This window comes from Heloderma suspectum, chromosome 4 (genome assembly GCF_057233095.1).
Source record: "Heloderma suspectum isolate Gila_16-S chromosome 4, 16-S_ref, whole genome shotgun sequence".
Lineage (NCBI taxonomy): Eukaryota > Metazoa > Chordata > Lepidosauria > Squamata > Helodermatidae > Heloderma > Heloderma suspectum.
Window position 1 is genome coordinate 108,624,355 of NC_139461.1, and position 15,522 is coordinate 108,639,876.

At 40.7% G+C, this 15,522-nt stretch overlaps 1 protein-coding gene across 15 annotated transcripts in view; it reads right to left on the reverse strand.

The window, feature by feature from the left end:
- The window catches only part of HIVEP1 (HIVEP zinc finger 1), a 114,019-nt gene that overhangs the window by 76,972 nt on the left and 21,525 nt on the right, over positions 1-15,522 (reverse strand). For 3 of the 15 annotated variants that reach the window (XM_084850328.1, XM_084850329.1, XM_084850330.1), the window contains one exon: positions 6,836-6,899. The exons of the other annotated variants lie outside the window; for them this stretch is intronic. The gene's annotated coding sequence lies outside the window, so the exon portion shown is untranslated. The remainder of the gene's footprint in view (positions 1-6,835; positions 6,900-15,522) is intronic. 15 annotated transcript variants of the gene reach the window in all.

Consider the following 15,522-nt stretch of genomic DNA (forward strand, 5'->3'; position numbering starts at 1 on the left):
AGTGCCGTAGTACACCTGAATTGCCCTGCCACATCATGCTATATTCAAACAGCAATTCTAAGACGTAATCTCTCACAGGCTTAGGGATCCTAGGAATCCTCCCCCGCTATCTCTCCATGGCAACAGTAGCTACAGTAAAGACAGTCCACCTCTTACGCAAGCGAAAGGAATATGAAACGCTGCCAAGAGGCCACAAATGCCAGCAGTCAAAACATCACTCTCACCCCTCCTTATTTAATTGTTGCCTTAAAGGAACAGTCAGCAATCAATTTTTTTTCAAATTCTTCATATTGGAAGGGCACATACAGAAACACAGACAAAAATCTGCATTTGAGTAGATGGGAGGAGACAGCATACTAGAGAGACTTGCAAATTAGAGCTGCAAACTCTTTCAAAGTATATAGCGCATACAGAGAGAGGAAGAACCTACCCCTCAAAACACTTCCAGAAACATACCTCCTTTCCCTCTTGGCTATCAGTATTTCAAGGAGAATATATTTCAGCCCTTGTGTGTGGATATCATTTTATTCCAAAGGACTATAATGTCTGGCTGTCTAAGAGATTTCACAGAAGGAGAAACTACATTTCTATTTTTCCTTGATGGAACACCCAACAATTATTATTCCACTGGGTTGTTTTCACATACCTTTGTGACCTATCTAAATGAAGTTTAGAACACACACACACAGTCTAGACGCTCAGAAGTCAGATCATCTCAAAATATCTATCTCAAATAAGATGAGGCATGCTTAAGAGGGGAATCCCAATTCACATTTGAATGGGAACCTCAAATATTATTAAGCCACCATCAAGGTACAATCATCAGTCCAATAGTTTTTCTGCTCTGTACTTTTCCAAACAAATAAGAGAGGCATGAAGAGCTGTAATAGAAATTAGAGAACGACCATTAAGGGGACACTAGCCCTTGGCAAACTTCCAAGGCCCCAATTCTGGAAAGTTCTCACGTGCACCGTAATAGCTTGGATCCAGTCTTAGTCATACTTAGAGCAGGCTCACTGAAATCAATGGGACTTAAGCATGACTAAGTGTGGATCCAATCAAGTACTTGGACTACTGAAAGAAATGCCTATTTCCTCATTTATCTCAAGGGAATACGGAGAATGAAAATCCACATTTGATCCATTAACTGACCGAGTACAAAGGTGGTCCAATATAGGCAACGTATCAAAAAAAAAAAAAAAGTTAAAGCAACAGGGGCTGCAAGCTTTTTTCCCCCCTTACTTCAGTTCCTTTCCTATTACTTTTACTTCATTCCGACCACAGGTATTCTCTCTTGCCCACTTTTCAGGATGGATATGCACATTACACCAACTGCATATCTGTGGTCAGGAGGCTTCCAGGAAACACTTCTGGGGCCACAGGAGCATCATTCAGGGGGTGAAATGAGAGGTGCTGCTTTGCTGATCTGAACCACATGAAAAACCTTCACAGCAGAGGCAGCTACCACCAGGCCATGCTCATGCATTATTTTATTTATTTACATATTTTATATCCTGCACCTTCATTGTAAGTTTATGTTTCCAGGGCAGCTAACAAACTAATACAAAACAATAAAAGTACAATAAAAATAGTAAATACAATTAAGCGTACGAACACCAGCAACAGTCCATTCAAATAGAACATTTTAAATTTTACAGTCTAAGTTAAAAACACTAACAATTCATTAAAACTGGGAAGAACAGTACAGAAATGTTTTTGTCTAGCCTCTAAATGATAGCAATGAGGGTGCCAGGCAGGTCTCCCTGGGGAAGGTATTCCAAAGGCAAGCAGCCATTACTGAAAATGTTCCCTTCTCCAGATAACCACCACCCACATTTCAGGTGGTAGGAACACCTGGAGAAAGACCTCAGTGGACAGACTGATTGACGCAGGAGAACATAGTCCAACAGGTATTTGGGTCCTAACTTTTACAAGGCTTAAGAGCAGCTCTTTGAATTCGGCTCAGAGGCATACTAAAGACCAAATTAAACATTCATGTTTATATAGGTGAACTATATGTTGACTGATTTATTTACTCTAGACTATGCATGTGCTACCCTGATTCGGATCAGGACTCTGGCATTCTAGGAGGGAGAGCTTCCCCACCTATTTCCATCCTGTAATTCAACCCCTCCCCCCATGGAGGCGGGTTAAAAAAACCCTCAATGTACTCAGTTTTTTCTGTTTTTAACTCTTCCCCCCACCCTCTAGAGGGGTGGAATTACAGGACAAAAATGGGTGGGTGAGGAAGCATAACCCCCCTCAGTGCACCATAGTCCCAATCCCAATCAGGGAAGCACATGCTTACTCTAGAACAAATAAACCAATCACATATAGCTGAGAATGTTTAGTTTGGCCCTGGAGCCAGTGAAATTGCTTTAATACAGGCGAGATGTGATGTCTTTGCCCAGTCCATATTAGCGATCTAGCCGCAGTGTTCAGGGCTAGCTATAGTTTCCAAACTGTTTTCAGTGGCAGCCTCATGTGAAATACATTGCACTAACCCAACTAAGAAGTTCCCACAGCATAGATAACAGCGGCCAGACTACTTCTGTCCAAAGTAGTCGGTATATACTAGTGTCAACTAATAGATGGTGCTTTGTGCCACGGATGCCACCTGAGATTCAAGTGATAATGATGAATCTAATAGCACTCACAAACTATGCACATGATCCTTTAGGCACTGCCAGTTTGGAGGGGCCCCCAGGAGAGATGCAGCAATGGCTACTCACTCCCCTCCTGCCCTGGCTACCCAACTTTTCTCCAGTCCATGACTGCTCCCAAACACTGGAACAGCATTTATTCTGCTTCACCCAACTCAGTTGAGAAAGACAGACCGAGCTGGATGTCACCAGCAGATTGGTTACACCCAACTCAATATTCTCTAATGACCTTATTTAGCAGTTTCATGTAAATGTTGATCAACGTAGGGGACAGAATGGATATCTGGCTGACCTTATTACATAAATGCCATGAGGTTAAAGCCCCCAATACCACCTTCTGGAATAGGCCATACAAACTGGAGCCACCAAAAACAGTGTCTCCCATTCCCTCCCAAAAGAGCCTGTCTAGAAGGATATTATGGTTGATGGTACTGAACACCACCAAAAGATCCACTCGAATCAGCAAGGTGGTATTCCCTCTGTCTCTCTCTGGTACAGGTCATTAATTAGGGTGACCAAGGCAGTTTCAGTTCCAAATCTGGGCCAGAATCCAGATTGAAATGGATCTAGATAATCAGTTCCATCCAATAGTGCTTGGGGTTGGCTGGCAACCACTTGCTCCAGCAACATGCTCAACATGCATTTGTGACTGGTTGGTAGTTATTATAATCATCTGGGTCCAAGGAGCCTTTTTTCAAGAGTGGTCTTACAACTGCTAAAGGTCTTAACCCTTTAAACCACTGGTTGGCCAATTAAAAAAAAGTATTATCACTGACACCTAGAGATGAGTAGGCCCAGGAAAAAAAATGGAAAAAGTTTGGGGAAAAAACAATTTTTCCACATTTTTTTTCTGAGGACCATTTTTGTTTTTTCTGAAAAACCAGAAAAATTGAACAGCTTTGCATTATGGAATATTTTATTTTAGAATGTAAGACAAAGTATGTATATACTGTTACCCAGCCTGTACTCCCCCAAGAAAGGTTTCTAAACAGTGCGTAATAAGAACACTTTAATAGAAAAACTAGAGATGTAAAATGTCTGGAAATAACAAAGTCATGGGGAACAATTTTTTTCATCTTCTCTGTAAGATTCCCAGCATAGTTATTTCTTTCATTCCTTATGAAAATTATTAATCTAAAGTATATTTTACTGATAGACATTCATTCTCAGTTTCGCAACATGTGAGTAGAGTCACCATTGTGCATTCTTGACAGTTTGGGTTTTGCTCTATGGAGTCCTGTGTTTCTGATGCTGTAGCAGTCATTTAATGTAGTTCTAATCTATTCAGACAATTATAAGTGTACTAATTGAGTTTACTTTTAAAAGTTTTAAAATATAATGATAATTTTATAAGTGAATTAAGTTATACATAAAATAACTTTCGGAACAGAAAGTCTGCTATGTGTTCCTAAAGCAGGCTTCACCAACCTGGTACCCTCTGGATGTTTTGGACTACAGTGCCCAGCACTCCTGACCACTACCCATGCTGCCTCAGGCTGATGGGAGCTGAAGTCCAAAATACCTGCAGGGCAGCAGGTTGGGGAAGGCTGTCTTAAAGCAACAAAGTGACTTCAGATCTGTAAAGAGCACACAAAAAATAAGTATTGCTTATTTTTCAATTTTTTCTCCAAATTTCTGTCGTCTCCCCCCCCCCAAAAAAAAAAAAAAAAAAACCTGGGGGAAAAACAGCTTTTTCCATGGACTCAAAATTTCCGGAAATTTTACATCTCTACTGACACCAAACATGAAGCATTTAAACAACAGGGAAGTGAAAGGCATAACAGAAGGACTGGACTTTCTGGGAACCTTAACAAATTAAATGCTGCCTGTTGCCAGTGCTAGCCCAGATTCATAGCAGTTGTAGGAACTTACCAAAACCTGGTATGGAAATCCAGCGACTGCTTTTCAATTTAATATATGCACACTTGGGGCAAGCAAGAGCTACTGAAACTGTAATACACTGTGCAGTGTTTAACTATGCAAGATCTTATGCTTTACTAATTTGGAAAGTATTAATGCACTATGTCTGGACTCATTTTGATACAAGAGGTCAGTTCCTCTTGGCTTTTACCAAAAAACCACACACATTCTCAGAACACTTCTAAAGAAATTAGTGTCAAAAGGATTAAGAAAAAAAGCATTTTCTACTTGACATATAAGTTTGCAAATTCTATAATGCTGGTCTATACTACAGAATACAATGATAGTATTGAATACAGTGCAGTCCCATCCCATCCCATGCAGCCCACAGGTCCCTCTGAACCCACTCTTGACACTGCAGGCCTGCTCTTTGATCAGGTGTCATGGTGCTGTGGCAGCAGGAAAAGGAGGGCTGGACAGACCGGAAGGGGGTTAAATGCTTCCTTCTGCCATGCACGTGAGCCAGTCACTGGGGATCAGCCGTACACACAGGAACCAAAAGAACATGTCAACGAGGCTGCTTCAACCCAGCACAGCTCCATCCACAGCAACACATGATGAGAGTACTGTAATGTGCTCTACATGGGGCTGCCCTTGTACCTGATACAGAAACTGTTCACATAACACCTGTATTAAAAGAACTGCACTGGTGGCCTATTAGCTACTGAGCCATTTTCACAGTTATGTTGTAGACATACAAAGCCCTAAACAACTTGGGACCAGGATACCTAGCAGACCGCCTTTCCCTATATATACCCAGCTAACAGGTAAGATAGTTGGAGGAGGTCTTGCTGATTGTGCTGCGACCAACAGAATGTCACCATGTAATATCTCGAAGGTGGGCCTTCTTGGTGGCAACACCCACCCTCTGGAAAACCCTCCCCTGTTCAAAGTTTGGGAGGCAAAAAATGCGGTATGTTTCAAACACCGACTGACACAATTGTTCACCCAGGCGTTCTATGGCTTATAAATAATCGCAATTGATCACATGTCGTTCCATTTTATTGCTTTTTGTATGTTTCTGTGTTATTGTAGTTTAAATTATTTTGAATAGTGTATTTTAAATGTATTTGTTTTGTTGTAGTTGAAATTGGTTTTCATAGCGCTTTCATATTGTATTTAAATGTGATTTTTAATATTTGTATGTGAACTGCTTGGAGACTTTTTAAATATTAAGCAGTACAGAAATATTCTTAAAAAAAAAAAAAAGTCAAGAAGCTGCCAACATCCTGATTTGGAGCATGAACAGGTAACTCAGAAATATGCACTATTCCTTCGCTATCCTCCAAATCCTTGCTCATGTCCAGCGTCTCTGTACCAACACCCCCTTCCCTGACTGAGAGAAAGAAAAGGGACTGGCAGAGAGGGGGAGGGGAGAGGCGCCTCGTCCATCATTGGCTCTGGCTCCACTTACCATCAATGGTAGTCCCGCATCAATGGCCCCGATTGACTTTTCCTGTGGGTCAACGCCCCTTCATTAAAAAAAAAGGCTCTCCACTCCTGATTTTTATTTAATTAAGACATTAATTATACTTGGCTTTAACTTGGAGGCTGGCATGCTACAAAACAAAGTGCTGCCCTCCAGCACCACTGTTATTTGGGTTCAAAAGAGTGGCTTTGTGTTTTGGAGCTCAGACCCACCTCTGCCTTGTACCTAGGTTCTTGGGCAAATTACTGTTCTTTCAGTCTCACCAGTGTGCCTTCTGGGCAATTAGTGTTTTGTGACGGTGCACAACCGCTATGGCAGCCATTTTATGATGGGCATGCTGCCCCCATAAGACATTTTGTGAGAGCATCCATAATACTCAAAATTCCAAATGCACCCAGCACCCCAAAAAAAGGTTGGGGGCACCTAGATCAACACCTCCAATATATGTCATATAAGTGGCAAAGTACTGGAAAAGAGAGGCTGGGAGAGAAAATGCAACTTCTTAGCCTTAAAGCCAGGAGACCCCTGGAGCTGCTGCTCCTCTTCACCGTTGCAACCTACTTGTTCACCTGCCTCTCGCTCTGGCCCAGGCAACGGTGGTGGTGAAGAGGAGGAGCAGGAGATGCCACGGCCTACTTGCTCCCTGGCTCTCTGCCTGTCAAGCAAGCAAGTGGTAGCTGTGATGAGAAAGAGGATGAGGAGCAATAGCAGCCAGTGACAATGGCGATGAGAAAGGCAGACTCACTGAAGGAGGGGGACTAATTAGGACATCTTGCCCAAGGGCCCTCAAAAACCTACAGCCAGCACTGCTCCATTGGCCCACCTTACGTCATGACATGATCTAGTTGTGGGTCAATATCCAAGACAGGCCTCTTCCTTGAGTCCTTCTAAATGGGAAAAGTAAAAAAGAAAAAGAAAGGAGACATATGTAGCATGAGATTTGCATGACACTAACAGCTGAAAGCATTCTGAAGCATTATTTTTACTTGGGGCAAATATTCTCATCTTAAATACTGCAAACAATTGGGATGTTTAGTGTAATGATTTACAATCACACAGCACTGAGTGAACCCAACTCTGCCTGACTCTGGATCCACGAATACAAACAGAACGACAACTGGCAGAAAACAGAACCGTTTAATCTGCAGAGTCAGTCAACAGCTTGTTCGGCAGCCTCTGGCCTTCTTCTGTGCCAGAAGCCCCAACAACGTTAGGGCACGTGCACAAATTGCCAGATTTAAAGGAAGGGATGACTAGTGTCTGAAATAATGGAATGCCTCTAAAAGAATGGCACACCCATTCTTTTCTGCACAGGTCAGCATTTCCCACACTATCTGAACCTGGGCCAACTTCTCTCAGCCTACTCTTATTTTGGCCCCTCCCTCATTAAAGCACCAACTACGTTGTTTCACAGGCGAGTGTGCAGAGACCTTTGACCACTGTGGGCATACATCACACTGCTCCATGCAAGGATCTGTGGACTGAGTTGCTCACATAACAAAATATCATCAGGACCAAGCAGCAGCTCTCTCCAAGCTCTAATCTTCCCAAGTAACATTGGGATGATAGGGCAAGTAAGGTTGAAGTCACATGCACCCCTCGCCTCCAATGTGGATCCTTCAGGATTTTCTTCCAAGGTCATTCAATCCACAGAGGAATAACGCACCACCTGCTCCAGAAAACATACTCTTCCTGGAACTTCACACCTCTCCCCTCCAGGTATTCCAGTTTGAGAACTACTAGTGTAGGTAAAATCAGGAGCTGAGCTTTAAGGGGCCAAATTAAGCAAGCGTGGCTGCTGCCATCCCATTTAATCACATCTAACTTGTTTGTGGACAAAGGAAGGAATATGAGGAGTCTGGTTTTATCAAAAGAGGTACTTGAGTGGGGGGCAGGTTGAATTCCACCACACACACACACACACACACACCCCTCACTTCCTACATGTGTATCACCCTGGCCACTTCTCATTCATCCTGGCTGAGGGGAAATAACCACAGGAAGTTCAGGTGGGTGAGAATTCAGTTTCCCACACCCACAAACCCCTATTTTGATGCTAAAATTCAGACTCCTGCCCACTCATCTCCCTGCTATATATATCTGAACAGGGCAGAACAGTGATTAAACAAACGTGTCCACCATGAAGCCAAATCAAAGTTTCAACCTAACTGTAAGACATCTGGCTTATTCAGACTCAAAATACTTCGTGTTTTTAAATTCTACATGTTCAGCTATTAAACATCCACAATCAGAAATAAACAAAGAGAAAGCATCTGGATTTTTACATTTGGTCCCCATAGTGTGAATCCAAAATGAATAACCAGAACCTGCATGTTTTATGGACAAAGTGAGACTTTTAAAGATTAAATATTTTAAATATTTAAGCACATACTTGCCATCTTTCCTTCAGTCAATATACAGATTTTCCAAGTATTTTAATTTCATCAAAGCTAGCCTAGCTCTCGGAACTCTGGTTTGCCAATAGTTTATTTTCTTCATAGCTTTTTGTGTAACCTTTTCTTTGAAAAAAAAGGACTGCTCTGTGTAATAAATTTTAACACTGACACAGCACTGAACACTAAGAAAGCAAAGTTTTCCATATGCGATGCAAAATACTAAGTTCTCGAGGCATAATGTTTAAGGCTGCTTTGCAAATTTGGTGACAAAACGGTTTTCCTTAGCAATGCCCACAGTACTCAGGAAAGCTAGATTGTCTACAATTTTGCCTTTGCTTTCAGTATTCAGTGACGTCAGTATTAAAATGCATTACAGAGCACAGTTTCTTTGAAATAAAAAGTTACACCAGGAAGAATATGTTTTTATTGATGTCAAACCAGATGCCATTCCAAGACCTAGATTAATTTTGATGGGATTAACACATTTAGGAAAATCTTTTCACTGATGGAGGAAAATAATTGTTTTTTTAAACCACATTTGTTTCACACAACTATTCAAACATATAGTTCTTTTGTAAGTCACAAAGGACACGTGTGTCTAGAGAGAAGGGGGAAATATTTATATCACAGACACTTGTATCCTTCCGCTATAACTAGTGCTGCAGCTTCTGCAACCAAGAGACTACCGGAAAGAAAATTTCCTACATGTGACCTAGCAATTATTATTTCTATTACATATTGACCTAGTTCACACGACTGAACAGCCTACCATGCCTTATTTAAGCCATGCTGGGCTGCCGTGTTGTGCGAACCTGGGGGACCCCTCACATAACCCAACAACATGGGTTATGCAAGGTTATGTGAGGGTTAAACAACCCATGGTCCCCACGTTCGCACAACACAACAAGGCACAGCCAGACAATAAATATTCAAAATGGCCACCCACACACACTAGCATGCACCACAGCCCACCGTGGGCTGTGGTGTGTGCTGGCATGTGCGGGTGGCCATTTTCAATAATAAGCCACAGAGGGCTATTCAATCACACGAACAGGCCCATTATGTTTTCCTTTGTGTTCCTATGCTATAAAGAACTGTCAATTCAGAACTGAGAAGTCTAAAAACCTCTGGCCCAAATATATGACCACTTTTTGCAAGCCATCTTACTACTGTGTTCAGATTACGTTTATGATTCACCTGATTTACTCTGCTAGATGAATACATGTAAACAAGGTTTAAAGCATTCCCGCATATTATCTGGCAGCACCTATGCTGGTTTATAGTAGGTCCCATAGTAGGCCAATATCTGAGAAAAGAGGAAGAAAGGGAGGATACTCCTTTCTTCTTATCATTATGGGTTACTATTAAAAATATTTCTAGGCCATCTTTCTGTGCAGGAGCCCTGAAAGGATTACAGTGACAATATCCAGTGATGTGGGGTAGAACATTTTCTGCTGTTATATTTTTCTGTGGGAAGAGTTCAATGGTTCTCAATTTTATGAAACCATGCACAGTTTCATAAAATTTTTAAATATGATGAATGGATAAAATACCAGTCAATCAGGTCCAGGTATTATGCACGTATGTGTACAGCTCTTCCTTCGGGCATGCTGAAATTAGTATCTTAACAGTTTTCAGTGTATTTTAATTCTCAACGTCTAAAAGGATGTAAGGAAATTGTATGCTATTGTCTTGAAATATTTACAAATACTCCAATAAAAATAATTTCCATGTAAAACATTAAACGTGTTTGAATATAACATTTAAACAATGCTAAATATGTTTTGCTGAATTATTTTTCCCAATCAAACATTTCAGGTCAACTACTTTTGACTATTGGAAAAACTTTTCACATATGTATACAAGACATAAAATTTCCATGACATACTTTGAAGGTCTTGTTTACTGAATATAAGCCAAAAAACATGCTAAATGAGATCTCAGTCAATTTAGGGCAGCAGAAAACCAGTTCATATATTTTCTGGAAAATCCAGAGAAGAGGAGAGAACAAGAAGGGACAGCAGCATGGACACCCTATCACTACACATATGCCAGTATATTCCAAGGGTAATATCCAACATTGTCATTCCAAAAACTCAAGGAGTGCTAGTGGAGCTCCATTCCATTTACACCACCTACCATCTTCTATGAACTCATTTGCGTTTGAAGAGACACTTAAACAGACAACCCAGTCTCTTCGGAACATTCCCTTTCCTTGTCTGAACTTGTTCAGACTTGTCATACTTGTTCAGACAAGTATGCTCTGAAAGTGCTGTCCTGTATTCATGAGTGTTCTCCCATCACTTCATCTGGGTTAGTAGTAAACACTAGTCTAGATTGTTTTTGTCCCAGATTCCTTGGAAACAAAGCAATGGGAAATAGTTATGACAAGAAGTCTATTAAATTAAAATTCCAATAAAGTTCAGTGAGTTCCCACTAACAGAAATTGGTATGAGTAGCCGCTATAAAATGCCCTCAGGCTGACAGAACAGGGTAATTCAATAAAACAAGCACTGCTATGAAAGACCTGGGATATATTTATGTTACAAGAAATATAAAAGTAAACCACTCTCAAATTGCACAAGGTGATAAATAAAATAAGGAAATGCTTTCCATACTCAGGCAGATGTATAGGAGAAAAGTTATCTGCAGTGTTTCACAAAAGCAGCAGAAAATGGAAATACAGACTCTGCTATGCCAAACTCCTACGATGGTGGAAAATACAGGCTCATCCTTAAAATACAGACTCCAAACATAAGGAAGGGCTATAACTTAGGCTATAACTGCATGCAAAAGGTCTCAGGTTCAGTCCCCAATATCTCCAGGTAGACCTGAGAAAGATCTGGTCTGAAACCCTGGAGAGCCTATGTCAATCAGTGAAGAGTAGACAACACTGAGCTATTTGACATGGTAAAAGGCAGCTTCTTATGTTTCTCATTCTCCAGCACATTCTGCAGTTGCATTGCAATGTTGATTATTTGACGGTTTGCAGGCTATATCCCATACTGGTTGACTGACTTTTGTCATCTGTCTACAACTTCCAATCCATTTAGATTCCTCTTCCTGAATGTGTTCCCTTACCCCAAAGTCACAGACTATATACTGCATAAGCTGGCGCTGTGTTTGCACAACTCATAACTACTGTTGATAACCACATTCTTCCTTTTTATCAAAATAGTTCAACAATGCATTTTCCCCTCTACCCAATTTGATATGCTTTGTGAGGAATTAACGACTGGGGGTGGACTTACATTCCTCCTTTCATATCCACTTAAGATGTTGCAAAAATTTGGTTGTATCCAATGTTGTCATTCCAACAGCACATAGCCTTTCCCTCTTGTGAAAGCCCCGTTTTCATCCTTGAGCAAATGTCAAATGCAATTCTTTGATTCTATTTGTGCAAAGTATCACACAACTCATTATGCCTTCACTAAGGTAGGTTTTGCTTAAGCTAATTATTAGTGGTTCTACAACCACTAGAGGAACAATGCCAACTCTTCTAATTTTTCCACTAACGTAATATTGGATATAACCCATTATCTGCACCTTATATGCAACACAGAGTAACAAGGACACTTTGGGTGAATTTACTGAACACTTGATGTTATGTCATATGGTGCCACTTGGAATGTTTGTGACATAGCCCCCATTCATATGCATGCTCCAAGTCTGACTGTTTACATTCATGTGCTGAAACCACCACTCATATCTGTTATATGCGGGGTGAACCAGATGATGGCAAGCTGAAGTCTTCTGATACAGCTATGATGTGACAATGGATTTAAGTTAAAGGTCACTTAAAAAAAACAAGATGGTAGCTTCACTACATCCACAGACTGCCACTCTTTTTAGATTGCTACAAATCCTGATCCTAGCCTACAGCTTCCCAGAATGTTGGTGCTTAGCTGCTTCAAGAGACAGCTTTGTTTATACTGTTAAGACATCTTTTTTTAATACATCAATTCTGTAGAAAGTATTGCTACTTTCAGTGAACTCCATATAACGTCCTCTGGCTATAAAGGCATATTAAGAACACACAAGCCATGTCATCAGCATGCCCTCCAATATTACAACAGAGAAAAAATATAGGCTCATGTGTTTTGTAAGTGAACAAGAAACCATAATTTGGAAGGCAGATAACAAAAATGGAGTCTTGTGGGATGACCCAAATTAAGCCCCAAACCTGTTTCCCTACACCAAGAAAACACATTTTAATATTTCATGTCATTAGCACATTTTAACTGCACATCTCAATTGACACTATTACAATTTTCAGAATGTCACGTTTCTGCACATATGAGAAAAAAGGGCTCCAGATTCTAAGACGGTCTTTGTGCTTCCCAAAATAAAAATGATGATAGGTGATCCCCAAGGTTAGGTACGAATTCAGAATATAGCAGCATAGCCTGTACATATAATGAGAAAGAGAAAAGGAGTACCATCAAGAAAACATGTAGAAGCAACCTAGATTTAAATTCCAAGAATCATTATGCTCTTTATTCATGCTCAATGCGGCCATCTTTTTTTTACTACAGATGCTCCCAAGCTACTTAGAAAGAAAAAGAAAACAGTGGCAGAAGGGTCTTCAAGTTCTGAAGCAGAGGTGAGAAGTTTGATTTAAATGTTGAAAAAAATGCTTTTTTTGTGAGAGAAACTTGTCAAAACAGCTAAGCAAATCTCACAAAATAATGTTTTAAACATGTTACTATGCTTCCCCACATCCTGAAGTCATGGACAATAATCAGCACTCAAGAGAGTTCTGCAAGATACAGTTCCCCCTCCCCTCAAGAAGTGATTTTAAGGTTCCAGGGAACTAAACATTCCTGCAGCAGGAAGTTCAGAGAAGCTTCTCGATCTGGCATAGCTAAAACTTAGGCAGAGTCCCTCTGTGTAACTCTTCCTCCCAGACCACGTGTAACTCTTCCTCCCAGACCACGTGCCTTATAACAGTTCTGCTTTTAGTTGCATGGACTGGAGGAAGGACAAGCAAAGTATGTATAAAGGAAGTAGTCTTTGCCTAAATTTTAGTTCATTCAGGCCAAGGAACTTGTCAGAGCTTGGTCAGAGAAGTCCACAAATTGCACTACTCCTTTGCTCCCAAGGCTCAGTAGTTTCCCCATGGCCTAGCTCAGAGATTTATTTTATTTATTTTATTTATTATTAAATTTATTAATCGCCCATCTAGCTGGTCACCCAGCCACTCTGGGCAATATACAACATACAATAAAACAGTTTAAAACAATAAAATTCTACAATAAAAACATTTTCTAAAATACCCTACAGAGTTCCCTGAAACTTTTTTTTTTAACAGCCTCCTGGGGTCTTTTACACACTTTCTTCATTTGTCCAACTTCTGAACATTTGGCCAGATTTTGAGGGGACAGTTAAAAGCAAACTTTAACAACAAAGTAAGAACTAAAACAAAAGACTATTTTAGCTCCGCTATACTAAAAAGGGCACTGGCTGGGCCTTCCAGTTGCCTAAGTAGAAGAAAAACCAGAGTAAGAATGAGGTTAGCATCAAAGTTAGAATTTCTATAGCACTCCAAGGACAGTTATGAAGAAAGCATGCAAATGAAATCAGAATCTTTTCAAGCTTCCACACTTCTCACCCTTTAAGCAATTAAAGAAAACTACAGAAACAAGCAACAGCTCTGCAATATCATGAGCACATGCACACACATCTGAAAGTGCTTTAGTTGCAGTTTTATTCTGTGTCAATTTTTCATATGGGGAGTCATATTTTGTCTAAAGCCACCCACATATGAAAAGGTGCCCACACGGGGGCATTTTCAGACATGCCATCAAAATGGAGGAGCAGCAACAATTTACAACAACAGCAACAACAACAACACTTAAAACATAACAATGACGATTACCTAAAAAAAACTTCAGAGGTTTCCAGGAATAACAATGCCACTATAATTCATTCTAAACAAAATCAAGTATGTGTCTATACAATTTTCACCTTTTTGCCAAGGGACAGAGAGGCATTGTTGGAAAATTATGGGGAAAATAATAAACAGAGGCTGGATAACCTGGAAAGAGTCTGCAGTGTCCCATCTTCCAATAAGCTATAATGGGGGAAAACATCTTATGGCAGTCCAAGTATGCAAGAGTGAGTGCCTTTAGCACATCAGTGGACAGTAGAGTAGACCAAAACCTTCCCTTCTCTCACACTACTTCCATATTTAACACCACCACTGAACAATTCACCTGCTCTAGACAAAAAGGCAACAATTACCAAGACCGGAAAGGCCTCTTAGGGTGGCTTCTGTCTCTCTGTAGGCCCTCTTTCCCTGTCCCCAGTGGGCTAGTATTAGACGCATATACCAAAAGGATAAATTAAGCTGATTAAAATGTGCAAACCCTCCTATAAGCTCAAGGCATCAAATGCTTAATATACTGTCTTCACCATCTGAGTGTGGCAAGGAAAGATAAAATAGGAGGCAGCACATGCATTATCTGCATCCATTTCAATCTAGTTTCAGCACAGAAACTGCCATAGCTGCTCTCATGGTATACATACGGCAGGGAATGAGGTGGCTTGCTAGGTGAAACCATTAGTGGCCACAGTGCATTTTGACACCCCGATTGCGTCAGCAGACTCTATCCACACCGGGACGACTATCTACTCAGCAACCACAAGCTTGCACAGTACTGGCTCTGGCACACATACCCCATCTCCATTGCCACTGAAAGTTTAGGGAGAGTAAAGTAAAGGTGAGAAGCTCATCCCCGCTCTACTGCCATGTTGGGGCCACTTATGTCAGAAGGGCAGAGGGAGTGCAACCCTCAGTTCTCCTGGATCTTTTGGCAGCTTTCAATACCATCGGCCGTGTTAACTCTATATCGTATAGAGTAGCTATATCAGTTGGGAATTGTGGATACGTGGTGTTTTGGTGGTTCCATTCTACCAAAAATGCATCTCAAAAAGATCATAAATGTAGCTTCTAATAAAATGTTCACATATACAACAGTATAAAAACAAACAAACATGAAAGTAATCTGTCCATAATGTACTCAATACACCTGTCATATTTTCCCCTAGGTAACAGCCAGCATCTAAAGGGCTAAATTCCCCAGCTATCTCAAGATTTTCTCTTCACAGATCT